Genomic DNA, 18,690 nt, shown 5'->3' with positions numbered 1-18,690 from the left:
CGGCTGCTTTCCCAGAGGGATCTAGGTTCTTCTCTGAGTTATTTGGCAGCTGATTGGTCTCTGTTGCTCCTCCCCACCCACCCCTGCTCCCAATTGCTGTAGCCCCCTCTCCCTGCCCCGGTAACACCCCCTAGCTGAGGTATCATTAGTTACTGTGTGTTTTCCACGCCTGTTTGTCAGGGTACAAAAATAGCTCAGCGAGCCACCTGGTGGTCTCTCCTCGTGGGTTCTCACCCTGCAATAAACCTCCTGCTCCCACGAGAGGCCCTCCTTTTTATCCTACCTCCTTTGCACACATCAGCCATCGGGAGCCAGGGCGAACCCGTGCCGGTGGTTCACCCACCTCCCTGGGCCAGGATGGGACTCCACCTGTCCTCGCTTGGGGCAGGCAGCAGTTTGCTCTGTACCAGGACAATGTGCTAGCTCAGGAAGGTACCGCTGCAACTGGCACTGCACTGAGGGTGACTGGGAGTGGCTGTGAGACACTGGGATCACACTGGAAGCAACTCAGGGAAACTGGGAGTGACTGGGAACATGCTGGGAGCAACTGGGATGCACTGGGAGAGACTGAAACCACAGTGGGGGTAACTGGGAGCAACTGGAACCACACTGGATGATAATGGGAGCAGCTGTGCCCATGCTGGGGTCATACTGGCATCCCATTGGAACTGACTGGGATCATACTGGGAGTGACTGAAATAGTACTGGCAATATCTGAGAGTGACTGGGATCCTACTGGAACCAGACTGGGAGTGACTGGAAAGGTTCTGGCCGTGACTGGAACCATGCTGGAAGTGACTGGGAGAAACTGGGCCCAGCCTGGGAGTGACAGGGAGTCACTCTGGGCATGACTGGAATAATACTGGGAGTATCTGGGAATGACTGGGATAATACTGGGGGTGACTGGGTGCAACTGGGATCATACTGGAAGTGGCAGGAAGTGACTGGGATCATATTGGAGGCTACTGGGATCATAATGGGGTTGACAGGGAGTTTGGGGCAACTGGCATCGTACTGAGGGTGACTGGGATCATCCTGGAAATGACTGGAACCATACTGGGAGTGACTTGGTGTCCTATTGGATCGTCCTGGGAGCCACTGGGATTATAGTAGGTGTGAATGGAACCTGACTGGGGGTTACTGGGAGCTGCTGGGCTCATGTTGGGAGGAAAACGAGGACACATTGGGAGCAGCTGGGATACACTGGAAAGTACTGGAACCATGCTGAGGGGACTGAGACCACAACTGGGACAACTGGGACCATACTGGGAGCAACTGGGACCACACTTTGGGACACTGACAGAAACTGGGATTGCCCTGGAGGTAAGTGGGAGAAACTGGGAAAGACTGAGATCATTCAGAGGTAACTAGAACCTTACTGGGGCAACTGGGAGTGCCTGGGAATGACTAGGAGCATGCTGAGGGCAACTGGGATATACTGGGAGTGGCTGTAACCATACTGGAGTGACTGGAACCACAATGGGAACAGCTGGGCCCATGCTGGGGGGCAACTGGGAGTGACTGGATCTACACTGGGGGCAACTGGGATGACTGGGACCATGCTGAGAGGGACTGGGACTATCCTAGGGGCAAATGGATTCATACGGGGAGGAACTGGGAACAACTGGAACTACTCTGGAGGCAACTGGGTTCATACTGGGACCACAGTGGGAGCAGCTGGATCCATGGTGGGTGAGACTGGGATCACACTGAGGGTGACTGGAGTCATATTGGGAGTGACTAGGAGTGGCTGTGAGCAACTGGAATCATGATGAAAGTAACTGGGAGGAGGTGGGAGTGACTGGGAGCATGCTGGGGGTGACAGGGTGCATGCTGACGGGAACTGGGATGTACTGGGATTGTCTGTAACCATACTGGAGTGACTGGAACCACAATGGGAACAGCTGGGACCATGGTGGGGGGCAACTGGGAGTGACTGGATCTACACTGGGGGCAACTGGGATGACTGGGACCATGCTGAGAGGGACTGGGACTATCCTAGGGGCAAATGGATTCATACGGGGAGGAACTGGGAACAACTGGAACTACTCTGGAGGCAACTGGGTTCATACTGGGACCACAGTGGGAGCAGCTGGATCCATGGTGGGTGAGACTGGGATCACACTGAGGGTGACTGGAATCATACTGGCATTGACTGGGAGTGGCTGTGAGCAACTGGAATCACACTGAAAGCAACTGGGAGGAGGTGGGAGTGACTGGGAGCATACTGGGAGTGACTGGCAGCATGCTGAGGGCAACTGGGATGTACTGAGATTGTCTGTAACCGTAATGGGGGAACTGGAACCGCAATGGGAACAGCTGGGCCCATGGTGGGAGGCAACTGAGAGTGACTGGATCTACACTGGGGGCAACTGGGATGACTGAGACCATGCTGAGAGGGACTGGGACAATTCTAGGGGCAACTGGGTTCATACTGGGAGCACAGTGGGAGCAGCTGGATCCATGGTGGGTGAGACTGGGATCACACTGAGGGTGACTGGAATTATACTGGGAGTGACTGGGAGTGGCTGTGAGCAACTGGAATCAAGCTGAAAGCAACTGGGAGTATGCTGGGAGTGACTGGGATATACTGGGAGAAACAGGGTGCCCTGGGGATCATACTGGAGGCTCCTGGGGTCATGCTGGCATTGACACGGAGCAACTGGGAATACACTGCGGGCTACTGGCGTCATACTGGGAGTGACTGGGCGTGACTGGGGTCATAGTGGGAGTGGCTGCAATCACACTGGGATAATGGTGGGTGTGATTGGACCCTGACTGGGGGTTACTGGGAGCTGCCAGGCCCATGCTGGGAGCCACCTGTGCACACACTGGGAGGAGCTGAGAACAACTGGGAATGACAGGGTACATGCTGGTGGCAACTGGGAATATACTGGGAGTGACTGGGATAATATTGGGGGCAAGTGAACCATGCTGAGGTAACTGGGAGTGTCTGGGAATGACTACAAGAATGTTCAGCACTACTGGGATATACTGGGAGTGCCTGAGACCATTCGCGTGGGGACCAGAAGCAACTGGGAATGTGCTGGGGGGAGCTGGGACCAAGCTAGGGGCAGCTGGGGCAAGTGGAAGTGACTGGGACCCGCGGCGGCACCCAAGGCCTCGGGGCGGCTCCAAAGGGCCCCGCCCGCCGCCGCTCCCCGAGGCCTCGCCGCTGCTGCCGGGGATCGGACACCGCAGGCGGCCCCGGCCCCTTCCTCTTCTTCCTCCTCCTCCTGCCGGGATTCAGCCCCCGCCGCCGCCCGGCTCCTTCTGCCGCTCCTGCCCGGCACGAAGCGGCGGTGCCGCTGACGGGGGCCGGAGCGCGGCTGCCCCGCGACTGCCCCGCGCCTCAGGGCCGGGGCCGGGGAGTGACCGCACGGCTGGGAGGGATCCCCCGCTGGCCAGGGCAGGACTGACCCCATGGGAGGGACCCCGCGCCGGAGCAGGGAAGGATTCCTGTCCCCGAGGGCGAAGCAGCGGCACGAACTGACCGCGACTCCCATCCCTTCTCCCTGCCCCGCTGGGCACAGCAGGGAGGAGCCGCGGATAAAGGGAAGTCCGGCAAGGAGAAAGAGGTCGCGGGAAGGTTCTGTACCAGGGTTTATTTTACTCCTCACTCTCCTGTTCTGATCCGCTCCGTCCCAAATCCAGTTCATCTCCCCACGGCGGGGCTCTTGTGGCCGCCATGGCGATCCCTGAGTGAGCTCTCCCTGCCCTTAGCCCGAGCCACGAGGACTCGGATCTCTTCCAGTTCCGTGCAATTCACGGGCATTTGGGGCAGCTGGAGCGCAGCAGCTGGAAACCACAGCGGGCTCGAGAGGGACTCAAGCAGGGCAGGAGCCGGGGCTGCCCGAGGAGAGCTCTCCCAGCACGAACCTTCCCGGGCTCTTTCTAGGGGAATTTCCTTGAATGTTTTCCATTCATCGCTACAAAGCAGAGTCACAAGTGGAGCTGAGCTTTCACCTTGAAATGAGCGAATCGAACGCGTGCGCTGGGACTGCTGCAAACTCAAAGGTGTTTCTTGATACTTTAATCTTGGAAATATTCAGCCCCTCAGCAGCGATGTCTCTGCCAGCCCACCGGTTTCTCTGTCAGACCTGGCTCGGAGCTTGGAGAAGAAATCCAAAGTCCCAACAGAATAACCTCTGCCGTCATTTTCTTTTTTTCATAGGTACGTTATGTAATTTTATTGTTTATACTGTTTTACTTTGAGTTTTGCTTTTATTCTTTTTTGTTTTTCCTTTTTTCCCCCCTTCTATTAAAATGTGTTTTTTCTCCATTTCCTCCCCCCGACCATCCCACCCTCCCCGACCCCCCCTCAGCCTTTGTTCTCCCCCCGGAGCTTTGTGGTGAGGTGCTGTCCCACCGGTTCTGCCCCGGAAACCAACGAAATCAACCGAAATAATGATGAATTTTGAAACTCTTTCTGCTGCTGTTTCCAGAAGGTCCCGGGAGGAGCCGTGGGGGGGGAGGGAGGTCTCGATGCCGGGGGCAGTCAGCGGTCGCCGAGTGGATCCCGGTGGCGCAGGTTGGGAGACGCGAAAGTGACCGAGGGAGCGCGGGGGGCGGGGGGAAAGGGGGTGCAAGATGGTCCTGATGTCCAGAATGGGGGATTTGGGGCAGTCCTGCGCAGGATAAGGGGAGCAGGGGGGTCACGGCGTCGGGAATGACGGCTCAGGGTCCCGGTGCCGGGGTCCCACTCTCCCCTCGCCCGCCCCCAGGAGCGCCCCCGGCCCCAGCGCTGGAGCCATCGCGCTGCTCCGCTGGGCCCCGCCCCAGAGCCGCCTCCGGCCCCGCCATTGGCGCCGCTCTTTGCTGCTCACCAATGGCAGCTCGGATTGCTCGTGACGTCACCGGTCGCCGGGCAGGTCTCGGCGGCGCAGGTCGGAGACGGAGACGCGAAAGTGACGGAGGGAGCGCGGGGGGAGGGGACGGGGCAATTCCAGGGAATTCACCTGGATCCCCTCCTGGCTCCTGCTGCCCCCAGGAGGGAATTTGGGGAGGGGGCAGAGGGGGTGCGCAGCCCCACCGGAGGATGAACCCGGCCCAGCGCCCTTCGGTCAGCACCGAGCTGGGCTTGGGGCCTCAGGAGGAAGAGGGCCGATGGGAAGCAGATCCTGCAGGGGGGACAGGGCTGGGCTCAGGGCAAGGTCCTGCCCTGCACCCTGGCTCAGGTGTGAGCCTGCCCCGGGAAGGGAGCGGGACATTCCCATCCCAGGGATCAGGGCTGGGAGCAGCGCTTGGACCACAGACATGGAAATACTGGGAGCAACTGGGACTGCACTGGGGGCTGAATTATCCCCCCCCAGCACCTTTCCAGGCCGCCCTGCGACCTGAGAAATGCTCGCTGGGCCTCGGCCTTGGCCAAGAGCCCCTGGGCTCAGCTGCTCTGAGCTCAGGCGCCGGCGGCTCCCGCCAGCCTGCCCAGGGCCGCCCTGCCCGTGCCGGGGCTGTGCTGGAATTCTCTGCTGCTGCTGCTGGGCCACTCGGGGGGTCTGGCCCAGCAGGAAAGGTGACCCTGAGCAGGAGCTTTCCGTGGCCGCAGCAAAGCTTCGGCACGGAAGGACCTTCCCAGCGTTGTTGCCCTGGGCCGGGAGGGATTGTGCCACAGAGCTGTCCTCAATTTCTGGGCAGAGCTCTGTACGTGTATGTGCACTTGTCTGTGGCATTGTGGCTCAGAGGTGGCCAAGGGGAGCTTGGCCGAGGTGTGGGCAGAGGAATGGCCATCAGGCCAGGCTGGGGGATCAGCGGCCGGTCAGTTGCGTTGCGTGGCCGCGGCTCTGGATGCTTGTGTGGGAGCGTGTCCAGGGCTGGAAGGCTGGGGCTGCCACCGCTGTGTCCCCAGAGCCGGGAAGGCCGGGGCTGGCCCGGCCCTGGCCCGGCCCCGCCAGCTCTGCCAGCTGCCGGCGGGGACACAAAGGGCAGCTCCGAGCTGCGGCCGCTGCGCTGCGGCCACACAAACGCAGCGCCCGCAGAGCTCCAGGGCAAGGTCCTGGCCCTGGCTTGGGGCTGGGCCGGGGCCAGCAGCAGAAAATCAGCTTGCAGCTTGGGCCCCGCAGCAGGGAGGAACAGCAATTGCTGGGTGAGAGAGACTCTTGCCAAGGGCCTGCGGGGCCGGGTCCCAGGGAACGGCTTCCCGCTGCCCGAGGGCAGGCTGAGATGGGATGTGGGGCAGCAATGGTTCCTGGCAGGGCGCTCAGGGCCTGGCACAGGCTGGCCCGAGAAGCTGCGGCTGCCCCGGATCCCTGCAAGTGTCCCAGGCCGGCTCGGCCATTGGGGCTTCCTGCCCAGGAGGGCTGGGCTGGGCTGGGCTGGGCTGGGGCTGCTGAGGGCAGGATGGGCTCTGGCTGAGCCAGCTGAAGGCTGGGCATGATGAGGCTGGGGGACCCCGTTGCTGAGTGGGTTCTGGGATATCCCCCATTCCTGAAGGGATGTCAGGGTATGTCCCGTTCCTGCGGCAGTTTTGGGCTCCACCCAATGCTTCGGGAGGGGTTCTGAGAGGGGGGATCTGGTACTTGGAAGGGGGACCTATTGGTAGGGATGCGGGGAGCCCATTTTGGGAAGGATGCTGCTATTTCTGGCAATGTTGAGAGGTTCTGAATGGCCTGTGGGGCCCTGGCTCTCATTTTGGGACTTGAGGTGATCCCATGGGCACAGCAAGGCCAGAGGAGAGTTCCAACCTCTCATTTTTGATGGAGGGATTGATCGGTTGCCTCCAATAAACTCAATCCCAGCCCCAATGTGTCGATGGCAGCCCCAAATGGCTCGATCCGTCAGCCCCAAGCCCTGTGTGTGGGGAGTCAGGAGCCACAGAAGGGGAATTGGTGTCCGGGAAGGGAAGGGAAGGCTTTATCTTACCAGGGGCCTTTCTCTGATTTCCTTTGGACCAGGAATCAAAGGTTCTCCCCAGAATCCTTCAGTGCTGCCTGCAGGTCCTGCCAGCCCTCAGATCTGTTGAAATTCAAGAGGATGAGGCCACGGGGTGTCCCAATGGTCCCAGGGTTTCATGGGGCCCCGCAGTGTAACTATGGTGTCCTTGGTTTTGTAGTGTCAGAATGGACCCTTCATTCCATGCGGCCCCGCAGTGTCGCAATGGTCTCTGTTGAGCTTTTGGTGGGATACCCTTCTTGTTCGGACGAGGGTGAAAGAGCAGAGGAGGCTGCTGTCCTGCTACAGCTCTTTATTTCATACTCTCGTAGTTTTCCAAAGGCAGAGTTCCAAGGGGTTACATGATAAGGCGAAGCAGTAACAGCAGCAGCAGCAGGCAAGGAGCAAGTAGCAAACAGCTTCTTCTTCTATTCTAGTTCTAATTCTTTCTTACAGAAGTGTGGATTAGATTTGTTAATTGACCAATTAAGATTAACACACGATTCCAGTTTTCTTTTCTTAACCTATCCTGGTCTAACTCTAACAGTCGTAAGCCTTACACCAGTGTTACATAGGTATTACACAGATTTGCGGATGCAGTTTCTATCAGCTCTTATTGTTTATGTGAACACTCTATCTAAAAAAACTGAACAGTACAGTTCTATCTATATATTTGTTCTAAAGTAAAGAATTCTGTGAAAAGGTAACACTGCTGCAGTAAGAACTGTGTTTAAGGTCTCTGCTGCAGCTTTTCAATGTTTAAGGCACTTAGCATATATTTCTCCTAAAAGTTAAAATTCTGTATTTCTATTTCACTTTGGTGTGGCTTCATGTATCTCGGCTTGTCCAAAGGTTTTAATTCAACCCCTGTGCTTTGGCTTCCCTCTGGGCTCGAGTCCGGAGAAGCTTCCACTGCAACAGGAAAGGGGTAAAAGGGCATCTCGGTTCTCAGGAATGGGGGTTCAGGGGGGTCTCAGGGCCGAGGAAATGGGGGGCAGGGACTTGGAGAGGCAGAAGGGAGTTCCAGGGGCTCCCTGTGCCCAGGAAAGGGGGGTAACAGGGTGGGGACCCGGGATGTCTGGGAAGGGGGAGTTCAGGGGGTCTCTGGTTTTGCAGAAAGGTGGGGCTGGGGGCTGGGAAAGGCAGGAATGGGGGTCCGAGGCGTTCCAGGGCGTCCCAGGGTCAAGCACACGGGAGGTCTGGAGGCTGGGAGACATGGGATGGCCGGGAAAAGGGGAGCAGGGGGGTCCTGATGTCCAGAAATGGGGGATTCAGGGGGTCCCGGTGCCGGGGTCCCAGGCCACCCTCGCTGCCCCAGGAGCCCCCAGCCCCAGCGCTGGAGCCATCGCGCTGCTCCGGGCAGATCCCGGCGGCGCAGGCTGGGAGATGCGGCAGTGCCCGAGGGAGGGCGGCAGGAACGGGGGGATCACTTCCAGCTGTCCCCAGGGAAGGCTCTGTAAATCCCAGTTAATCCCAGTCACCCCCAGTGTGGTTACAGACACACCCAGTGTATTCCCAGTTGCCCTCAGCATGCACCCTGCCATTCCCAGTTGCTCCCAGTTCCTCCCAGCGTGTGCACAGGTGGCTCCCAGCATGGGCCTGGCAGCTCCCAGTAACCCCCAGTCAGGGTCCAATCACACCCACTATAAACCCAGTGTGATTGTAGCCACTCCCAGTATGACCCCAGTCACTCCCAGTCACTCCCAGTATGATGCCAGTGGCCCCCAGTGTGATCCCAGTCACTCCCTGTCAATGCCAGCATGACCCCAGGAGCCTCCAGTATGATCCCTGTGACTCCCTGTCTCTCCCAGTATATCCCAGTCACCCCCCAGCATGCTCCCAGTCACTCCCACTTCTTCCCAGCTGCTTTCAGCATGATTCCAGTTGCTCACAGCCACTCCCAGTCAATCCCAGTATGATTCCAGTCACCCTCAGTGTGATCCCAGTCTCACCCAGCATGGTCCTGGTTGTTCCCAGTGTGGTTCCAGTCACCCCCAGTATGGTTACAGACACTCCCAGTATGTCCCAGTTACCCTCAGCATGTCCGTAGTCATTCCCAGACACTCCCAGCGGCCCCAGTGAGGTGTTAGTTATCCCAGTATGATCCCAGTCATGCCCAGAATATCCCAGTTGCCTCCAGCATGCATCCAGTCATTCCCAGTTACTCCCAGTTGCTTGCAGCATCATCCCAGTTTCTCTCAGTTGCTCCCAGTAGCCCAAGGTGTGATCCCAGTTGCTCCCTTTCAACACCAATATGATCCCAGTCACCTCCAGTATGATCCCAGTCACATGCCAGCACTCCCAGTATGGTTGCAGTTGCCTCCAGCTAGATTAACCCAGTCAGTCCCAGTATGATGCCATTTGCTCCCAGCGTGCTCCCAGTTGCTCCCAGTCACCCCCAGTATGGGGGATGATATGCATGGTGTGTTCCCAGTCACTCTCAGATACTCCCAGTATTAGTCCAGTCACTCCCAATATGATCCAAATGTGACCCCAGTGTGCTCCCAGTCGCTGCCAGTATGAACCAGTTGTGCCCCACATGGTTCCAGTTGCTCTCTTTCACCCTCACTTTAGTTCCAGTCACTCCCAGTCTCTCCCAGTGTACCCCAGTTCCCTCCAGCATATTCCCAGTCACTCCCAGTTCCTTCCAGCATGGTCCCATTTGCTCACAACCACTCCCAATCAGCCTCAGCGCAGTTGCACTCACTGCCACTATGATCTCAGTCACCTCCAGCATGATCCCAGTTATCCCAGTTCATCGCAGTATAAGCCCAGTTGCTTCCAGTCATGCCCAGCATGCACCCAGTCACTCCCAGTTCCTCCCAGTTGCTCCTAGCATGATCCCAGTTGCTCACAGCTGCTCCTGGTCACCCTCAGCATGATCCCAGTCACTCCCAGTGTATCCCATTTGCCCCCAACATGGTCTCCATTGCCCCCCACAGGATTCTACTCACTCCCAGTATGATCCCAGTCTCCCTCGGTGTGATTGCAGTCTCCCCCAGCATGGGTCTAGCTGCTCCCACTATGATCCCAGTATGATCCCAGTACAAACCAGTCACTGCCAGTGGTGCCACTGCTGGCATCCCCCAGCCTTCTCTGCATTCCCCCTCCCGGCTCTCCAGGCTCTCGAGAGGAGCCCCAAGGGCTGCAAGTCCCCACGCAGGGTCCCCAGCAAGGCCCAGTTTGGATCTGCAGCCCCCATGTTCCCAGTTTCCCTCTCCTTTCCCCGGGCTGGGTTCCCCCGCCCCCAGCGGGTGGGGAGCAGCCGAGAGCCCCGCGCTGGCCCATCCCGACCTGTCCCGGCTCCATCCCCGCTGCTCCCGCGGGCTGCGAGGGGCTCGGGAACGGGGCAGGAGGAGGAGGAGGATGGATGGGAGAGGACCCTCCACAGCCTGGAGAGGGGCAGGGGGACTCCTTGGAGCCCATCACCCCCAGCATTCCTAAGTGGGGAGACGGAAGAGGGGGGAGCTTTTTGGATTCCTGGGACTCCCAGCAGCCTGGGGAGGGCGGGGACCAAGTAGAGAGGGGGACCCCCAATACAAGCGTGACCCCCAGCAGCTGGGACAGGGGGGCACCCTGAACGCCAAAGGGGAGGGACCAGAGACAAGGAACTCCTGGGAGGCTTTTTCAGAGCAGGTTTTTATGGACACACGATGCCTGGTGGCTTCTAGAGATGGGCTTGGGCAGAGATACCTTATGAGTGTCCCCAGTGTGGGAAGAGCTTCTCCAGGAGCTCTCACTTGACCCAACACCAACGGAGGCACCGGTAAGGGAAGCCCTGCGAGTGCCCCGAGTGCAGGAAGAGCTTCATCCTCTACTCCAGCTTCATCCCCCAGCAGAGGACCCACGTTTGGCAGAGCCCTGCTGACCCACATTCCCCATGATCCAGTTTGGGAAGAGCCCTGGCTGGTGCTCTCCACATCTTCTGGATCCCTGTAGGCACCTGGGTGAACGCAGGGGCTGGAACAATCGATCAGACTTTGACTGAAATCGGAAATTCATTGGGAAGAGCTGATTTGTTGAGTTTACGGCCCAAAATTCTCACCTGCTCTGTCCAGTTGTTTTCTTCTGGTGGCATCCAGCAATCCTGATGATCTTGGAGGTCTTTTTCAACCTAAATAGTTTCCTCCTTCATCCTGTCAAAACAACCAAAACTGGGTAGAAATAAAGAATTCAACAAAGGTATCTAAAGCAGCACCATTACTGGGATTTGGGGGTGAATTTGGGGTTGGTTCGGGGGAATATTCGGGAGGATTTGGGTGTTGTGAGGCCATGGGACGGGCGAGACGGGGCACGATCTTGTAGTTGTGCTGGCAGAACGTGTCCACTGAGCCCGTCTGTTCTCCAGGGATTGCGGGTGTCTGTCCCAGTCCTGGCCTGGGTCTCCCCGTTTGGGGTGTGCCCCCCAAAAGTGCCCAAATAGCTGCTGAAGTGGCTGAGCTGCTCCCGACTGGGACGTTCCTGTCCACCAAACTCTCCTGGCCAGTGCCATGGGGGGCTGGGAGGGGACTGAGGGGCTCATGGGGGGATTGGGAGGGGTTTCTGTCACTCTTGATGGGCATAGTGGTGCTTGGAGGGGGCTTTTAGGGTGGTCGTTGAGGAGTTTTGGGGATCTTGCCTTGGCTGTGTGTCTTGGAGAGAATTTGGGGTGGTTCTTGGGGTCATTTATGTTGAGGGAATGGTTTGGGGGGTTTCTGGCACAGATCTGTGGGGGGGTTTTGAGGGGTCTGGAGTGGCTGTGGGGCTGGGAGGGGGTTTTGGGGCACTTGTGATCCCCAGAGCCCCAAAACTGCCTGGGGGAGACACACACTGCCCCCAAGATGCTGCTGGGGTTTGGGGGCTCCACGTTGGGGTTCATTCTCCTGGCGCTGCGAGGAGAAGGTGAGGGGTGTCCCCAGGGCAGTGTGTGTCTCCCCCAGAGCAAGTGTGACCCCCTCATCCCGGTGTCACCCCCTTTCCCTCCCCACAGGGGCTCCTGCCCCAGCCCCTGCTGCCCCTGGGAGGGAATTTGGGAGGGGGCAGAGGGGGTGCGCAGCCCCCACCGGGGGACGACCCCGGCCCCAGCGCCCTTCGGTCATCACCGAGCTAGGGCTCGGGGCTGCAGGAGGAAGAGGCCGATGGAAAGCAGATCCTGCAGGGGGGACAGGGCTTGGGCTCAGGGGCAAGGTCCTGCCCTGCACACCTGCTCAGGTGTGAGCCTGCCCCGGGAAGGGAGTGGGACATTCCATCCCCAGGGATCAGGGCTGGGGAGCAGCGCTGGGAGCACGGACATGGAATACTGGGAGCAACTGGGACCGCACTGGGGGCTGAATTATCCCCCCAGCACCTTTCCAGGCCGCCCTGTGACCTGAGAAATGCTCGCTGGCCTCGGCCTTGGCCGAGAGCCCCCGGACTCGGCTGCTCTGAGCTCAGGTGCTGCCGGCTCCCGCAGCCCGCCCAGGGCCACCCTGCCCGTGCCGGGGCTGTGCTGGAATTCTCTGCTGCTGCTGGGTCACTCGGGGGGTCTGGCCAGCAGGAAAGGTGACCCTGAGCCAGGAGCTTTCCTTGGCCGCAGCAAAGCCTCGGCACGGAAAGACCTTCCCAGCGCTGTGCCCTGGGCCGGGAGGGATTGTGCCACCAGAGCTGTCCCTCCATTTCTTCTGCCAGGCAGCTCTAAGGACATGGAAAGTGAAGAAGCCAGAGCTGACTCTCAGCTTTCCGCAGTCCTCCAGAAGAATCCTGTGTGGGAAGCACCCTGGGAACAGGGTTTCTGTGCCAGGGCAGGGGAATTCAGAGCCCTTTCCTCCTGCGTGGGCCGAGGCTCTGGCCCTTGCCCTTTGCAAAGGCCCTGCAGCTACCAGAGGGGCCTTTTTGGCTCAGCTGAGAGCAGTCCTGCTGCAAGGCTGTCCTCGAGCTGCTTTGGCTGCAGATGTGCCCAGGGAATGCTCATTGCTTGCAGTCTCAGGTGCTGTGGTTGTGCAGGTGTAACTACTGCAGGAGGGAACAGCTCTGCTGGGGGGAGTTCTCTTTTTCTTGGTGTGTTTTTATGTTGAATGAACGTTCCCTGCCAGCTCTGGGCAGAGCTCTGTACCTGTATGTGCCACTTGTCTGTGGCATTGTGGCTCAGGAGGTGGCCAAGGGGAGCTTGGCCGAGGTGTGGGCAGAGGAATGGCCATCAGGCCAGGCTGGGGGTCAGCGGCCGGTCAGTTGCGTTGCGTGGCCGCGGCTCTGGATGCTTGTGTGGGAGCGTGTGCAGGGCTGGAAGGCTGGGGCTGCCGCCGCTGTGTCCCAGAGCCGGGAAGGCCGGGGCTGGCCCGGCCCTGGCCCGGCCCCGCCAGCTCTGCCAGCTGCCGGCGGGGACACAAAGGGCAGCTCCGAGCTGCAGCTGCTGCGCTGCGGCCGCACAAACGCAGCGCCCGCAGAGCTCCAGGGCAAGGTCCTGGCCCTGGCTCGGGGCTGGGCCGGGGCCAGCAGCAGAAAATCAGCTTGCAGCTTGGGCCCCGCAGCAGGGAGGAGCAGCAATTGCTGGGTGAGAGAGACTCTTGCCAAGGGCCTGCGGGGACGGGCCCCAGGGAACGGCTTCCCGCTGCCCGAGGGCAGGCTGAGATGGGATGTGGGGCAGCAATGGTTCCCTGGCAGGGCGCTCAGGGCCTGGCACAGGCTGGCCCCAGAAGCTGCGGCTGCCCCCAGATCCCTGCAAGTGTCCCAGGCCGGCTCGGCCATTGGGGCTTCCTGCCCAGGAGGGCTGGGCTGAGCTGGGGCTGCTGAGGGCAGGATGGGCTCTGGCTGAGCCAGCTGAAGGCTGGGCATGATGAGGCTGGGGGGACCCCATTCCTGAGTGGGTTCTGGGATATCCCCCATTCCTGAAGGGATGTCAGGGTATGTCCCATTCCTGTGGCAGTTTTGGGCTCCCCCCAATGCTTAGGGAGGGGTTCTGAGAGGGGGCTCTGGTACTTGGAAGTGGGACCTATTGGTAGGGATGCGGGGAGCCCATTTTGGGAAGGATGCTGCTATTTCTGGCAATGTTGAGAGGTTCTGAATGGCCTGTGGGGCCCTGGCTCTCATTTTGGGACTTGAGGTGATCCCATGGGCACAGCAAGGCCAGAGGAGAGTTCCAACCTCTCATTTTTGATGGAGGGATTGATCGGTTGCCTCCAATAAACTCAATCCCAGCCCCAATGTGTCGATGGCAGCCCCAAATGGCTCGATCTGTCAGCCCCAAGCCCCGTGTGTGGGGAGTCAGGAACCACAGAAGGGGAATTGGTGTCCAGGAGGGGTGGGATGGGATGGGATGGGATGGGATTGGGATGGGATGGGATTGGGATGGGATGGGATGGGTGGGGTGGGGATGGGTGGGATGGGAAGGGATGGGATGGGATGGGATGGGATGGGATGGGATGGGATGGGATGGGATGGGATGGGATGGGGGTGGCATCGTGGGGGTGGGATGAAGTTTGGGAGGGATGGGGTGGTTTGGGCACTTGGAGTGGGGCACTCCAGGGAGGGAAAGCAGGAGCTGCTTTTGGGGAGGCTCCTGCTCATTTTGACAATTGTGGGGCCTTTAAGTGGCTTCTGGGTGGTTGCAGTGAATTTGGGGAAAGTGATGTAAACACCCTGCAATTTGGGGGGCTGAGGTGAAGTCCCCCACATTTTGGGAGGGTGACGGGACCCCAGCTGGGAGGGGATCCTGCTGCTTTGCACCCCTTCAATGGGGTTAGAAGTGGCTTGACAAGAAAAGAAAAGAAAAGAAAAGAAAGAAAGAAAGAAGGAAAGGCAGAAGAAAAGTATGATAGAAGTAAGAAACAAAGAAAGGAAACAAGCAGGAAAGCAACAAGAAAATTAAAAGAAAATAGAAAAAGGAAGAAAACAAAGGGAAGAAAGATCGAAAAGAAAAAGAAAGAGAGATAGGGAAAAGAAAGGAAGGAAATGGAAAGACAGAAATCAACAAGAAAATGAGAAAAGAAAAGGAAAAGGCAATGACAAGAAGAAAGGATGAAAATTTGTTCTTAATAAATATGAAAGAAAGAAAATTAATGGAGGAGAGAAAGGGAGAAAGAGAGAAAGGAGCAATAAAAGGAAAGAGAAAAGAAAAAAGAAAAGGAAAAAATAAGCAGAAAAATACAAAGGAAGGGAGGGAGGAAGGACGGGAGGAAGACTAAATAAAATGAAACCAACAAGAAAATAGAAACTAAAAAAAAGATAAGGAAAGAAAGAAGGAGAGAAGGAGAGAAGGAGAGAAAGAAAGAGAGAAAGAAAGAGAGAAAGAGAGAGAGAAAGAGAGAAAGAGAGAAAGAGAGAAAGAAAGAAAGAAAGACCAAAAAAAAGGGGGGGAAAGATAGCAAAACCAGAAGGAAAACAAGAAAGCAAGCAAGAGAAGGAGAGAGAAAAGGAAAAAGAAAAGCAGAAAAGCAGAATAGAAGAAAGAGAGAAAGAAAGAGAGAGAGAGAGAGAGAAAGAAAGAAAGAAAGAAAGCCAGAAAAAGTGAGAGAAGGAAGGAAATAAAAGCAAGAAGAGAAAAGAGGGAGGGAGGGAGGGTGACCTCAAGGATGAGAAGCTCTTCCTCAGCCTGGGCACCTTCTTCAAAGACACGCTCCACGCCCCATGTGCAGGTGAGTGCACAGCCAGGGGGATGCTCCCAGAGCTGGGCATGGCACGGCCTGGCCGGGCACCAAAGGTTCCCCCTTTGCTGGGGCGGCTGCAGCCAATTCTTCAGTGGCTGCCAAGCTGCTTTTGGGCTCTGGGCAGCTGCTGAGGAGGTGGATGTGCCATGGCTGGCTGCAGGCTGGGCACATGTCCTGCCCTCCTGCTCTGCTCCCAAAGGCAGCAATGCTGGGCAGCTTTGGGCCCAGCTCTGAGCGCGGCCAGCACGGCCTGGGCACTGCGGGCGGCTGGGACAAGGGGACAGGAGGCTTCAGCTGACGGGCGGCTTCTGGTTTCTCTCCTTGCAGCCGGGCTCTGCCGATGCTGAGGCTGCTCCGGGCTCTGCCAGGGCTCTGTTGGGGCTCAGCCCCGGGCACGGCTGGGCCTGCTCTCCCCTCAGGCTCTGACAGCTTTGCATCAGACCAGCCCCTTGCGAGCACAGCGACGGAGCTTTCTGCTTTTGCAGGTGAGTGAGACTCTGGTGCAGGCCAAGAGATTGCACTCAGGGACACACATGCCACTGGCAAGAACCCAACTCTCCACAGTGCCAGTGGAACGCCTGGATCTGCACAGGATGTTCTGTCTGTCCCACTCTTCCTTCCTTTTGGGCTGGAATTGTGCCATTGCACTTTCTTCCTCCTCTAGAAGTGCCACGAGTGGGCCAAAGCTGGCGAGTGGGCCGTGTTCCCGAGGCAGTGCAGCCTGGAGCTGATGGATGAAGAATTGCCCTTCTCCACTGCCAAACCAGAGCAAAAAGCCTGAAGTGGGACTTTGTGTCTTTAAGAAAGCCCTGACAATTTCCGAGGGAATGTGCAGCTCATTGGCAGGGTGAGAAGGAAGGAAGGGCATCTTCTCAGGGAGTTGGGGTGGGACAGAGTTTAGATTGCCAGTCCTGCTCGGAGCTGGCAGGGCACAGAGCCGTCCTCAAGCCCAGCCGTGCCCCACAGCAGTGTCTCAGGGCTGCTGTGCCAGGTTACGGTGTCATTCAGAGGCGCTCTGCAGCCCTCAGCTTTTTTCCTAAATTTTAAACTGAAACCACAACCTGAAAAAGGAGTGTCCTTTGCTCCTTGCTCCCGTGTGGAGCAGCTCCCTTCCCACTGGCTGAGCTGCTCAGGCAGAGCCCGGCAGCTCCTGACCCTGCAGGGCTGAGGCTTTTCCCTGTTGCTGTGCACAGAGTGGTGGAGCAGCACTGCTGAACACGGGGACATGCAGAGGGACCAGAAGCAGCTGCCTTTGTCCACCTGAAGCTCCAAGGCCCAATCTCTGAGCAGACAGGGCTGGAAGAGACTCGCAGGCTGCCTGTTTGCTGTGCTGCCCCACTTGTGAGCGGCCCAGCTTTGCGTGAGGCAGAGTGAGAACAAGGGGCAGCTCCCTCCCAGCCCCGCAGCCCAGGGAGCCCTCGGGCCCCAGGGCTTGGGGCACTGTCAGCACCCGCTGCTCCAGCGCCCGCTCCTGCTGGCACTGACAGCAACACCCAAACTGTGGCTGATCCCGAGGGAGCAGCAGCAGGGCCTGGATCTGATCCCTGACTCTGGGGCAGGGCTGGACAAATGACCCCCACAGCAGCAGCAGCAGCAGCAGCAGCAAATGGAGCTGACTTTCAGCACAGCCCCTGCCACTGTTGCCTCCCGTTTGCAGCGGTGTCACAGCAGCCTGGGGCACCTGGGAGCCCTCAGTGCCAGCAGGAACTGGAGATGGCAGCCCTGGGCTCCTGGAGGGTGTGCAAGGAGCAGAGGTAGGCACTCCCTGTCCATGTGGAGCTTCCAGGTGGCAAAGGCTGCTGTGAGCAGGCAGCTCCAAGGGCAGAGAAAGGAGGGTCTCAAGCACTTGATCTGTGCCAGTTCCACAGCCCTGGGCAGCAGCCACCGAGCCCCGGGGGCACAGAGGGCACAGCAAGAGGGACAAAAGCAGTCAAGTGCAGAGCCTGGGAAGGGCAAGAGCTGGGAGCAGGAACAGCTGCTTCATTGCACTCTTGGAGAAAGCTCTTGGCTGTTTCAAAGCACTGAGAGGCGTGAAGGGCACAGAGGAGGCCACAGCAAACAATGCTCCTGTTTTCACAGCCTCCCCTCTCCGTGTGCCAGAAGGAATTGGATGAACTGTATTCTTCTCTCTGAGTCGTCTCGTTCAGCATGAGCAGCTCAGCACCAGGAGCTGAAGGAGCTGAAGCCTTAGGCCACAAGAGCTGAGCAAGAGGAGACTTTTGGGCAAAGCAATGCTGGTACCATGGACCTGGCTGAATGCAGCAGACAGAATCCTGGAATTACAGACTCATTCCTGTTGGAAACGACCTCTGAGCTCACCAAGTCCAACCATTAACCCAGCACTGTTGAGCCCAGCCCTAAACCATGTCCCTGAATTGCCAAGGCCTGAACAAGAGGCCTGACTGAGGCCTGAACAACAGGCCCTGAGCCAAAGGTGACCTCTGGATGAACCTTCCAACCAAAGGTTATCTTTGTATCTGCTCATTAACGACATTTGCATGATCATTAGCACTGTGATAGATGTATCCCCTCATTAGTGAAACATGTATTGGCCTTTCTGTCTTTAGAAGCCGGACAAGGCCCTGAAATCTGACATCTGGCCTTGTTTGGGGCTGTATGGTCAAAGTCAGCTCCCTTGGTTCCTGCTTGAGCCCTTGCCAGGCTTAGGAGGAACCCAAGAGGAGGATGAAAGCAGATGTTCCCGCACTAGAAGTGCTGTCAGTTTGTTTATTCAGCACTACCAAAGCTGGGCCCTCTCCCAGCGGGGTTGGAGCCTCAGCTGTGGCTGGAGGCAGCTGCAGGAATTCCCAGTGTCCGGGAGTGACTCTCCAGTCCTTGGCTGGGACAGCTTCCCCCAGCTGATGGGTGGCTCTGGGTGATGGTAAAGTCTGAGGGTAACTGGGGCTGGATCTTGGTTAATCACTGCAGGCAATCTTTTGTGGTGATGACTGGGGGCATTGCTGAGCTGCTCCTTCTGTGATTCTTTGCTGCTTTGAACTGTAGGAAATGACACAGTTCCTTCAGTTGGTGTCTGTGTCTCTGGTGCTGACCCTGCCCACTGGCAAAACAGGGCCCTGTGCTGCCTGAGTGTTACCTGGGAAGACAAAAACCCTCACTCCAAATGTCCCGCCTTCCTCCTTGTTCCCCCCACTTTATACACTGAGCATGATGTCCTGTGGTCTGGGATATGCCTGGGGTCAGTTGGGGTCACCTGTCCTGG

The 18,690-nt window shown here is 58.0% G+C and overlaps 1 protein-coding gene, 1 long non-coding RNA gene and 1 pseudogene across 2 annotated transcripts in view; 1 reads left to right on the top strand and 2 right to left on the bottom strand.

The window, feature by feature from the left end:
* Positions 1–18,690, bottom strand: part of LOC120412211 — an 89,653-nt pseudogene that overhangs the window by 35,728 nt on the left and 35,235 nt on the right.
* Positions 1–18,690, bottom strand: part of LOC120412207 (zinc finger protein OZF-like) — a 61,447-nt gene that overhangs the window by 7,532 nt on the left and 35,225 nt on the right. The window lies entirely within an intron of this gene.
* LOC120412214 lies at positions 902–4,428 on the top strand. Its single transcript, XR_005604781.1, has 3 exons — positions 902–1,323; positions 4,053–4,174; positions 4,326–4,428. It is a non-coding gene; the product is annotated as an uncharacterized LOC120412214 (long non-coding RNA).

This window comes from Corvus cornix, unplaced genomic scaffold (assembly GCF_000738735.6).
Source record: "Corvus cornix cornix isolate S_Up_H32 unplaced genomic scaffold, ASM73873v5 scaffold3, whole genome shotgun sequence".
In the NCBI taxonomy this organism is placed as follows: Eukaryota; Metazoa; Chordata; class Aves; order Passeriformes; family Corvidae; genus Corvus; species Corvus cornix.
The sequence above is the reverse complement of the archived record's forward strand: the minus strand, read 5'-3'. Positions and strand labels throughout refer to the sequence as shown.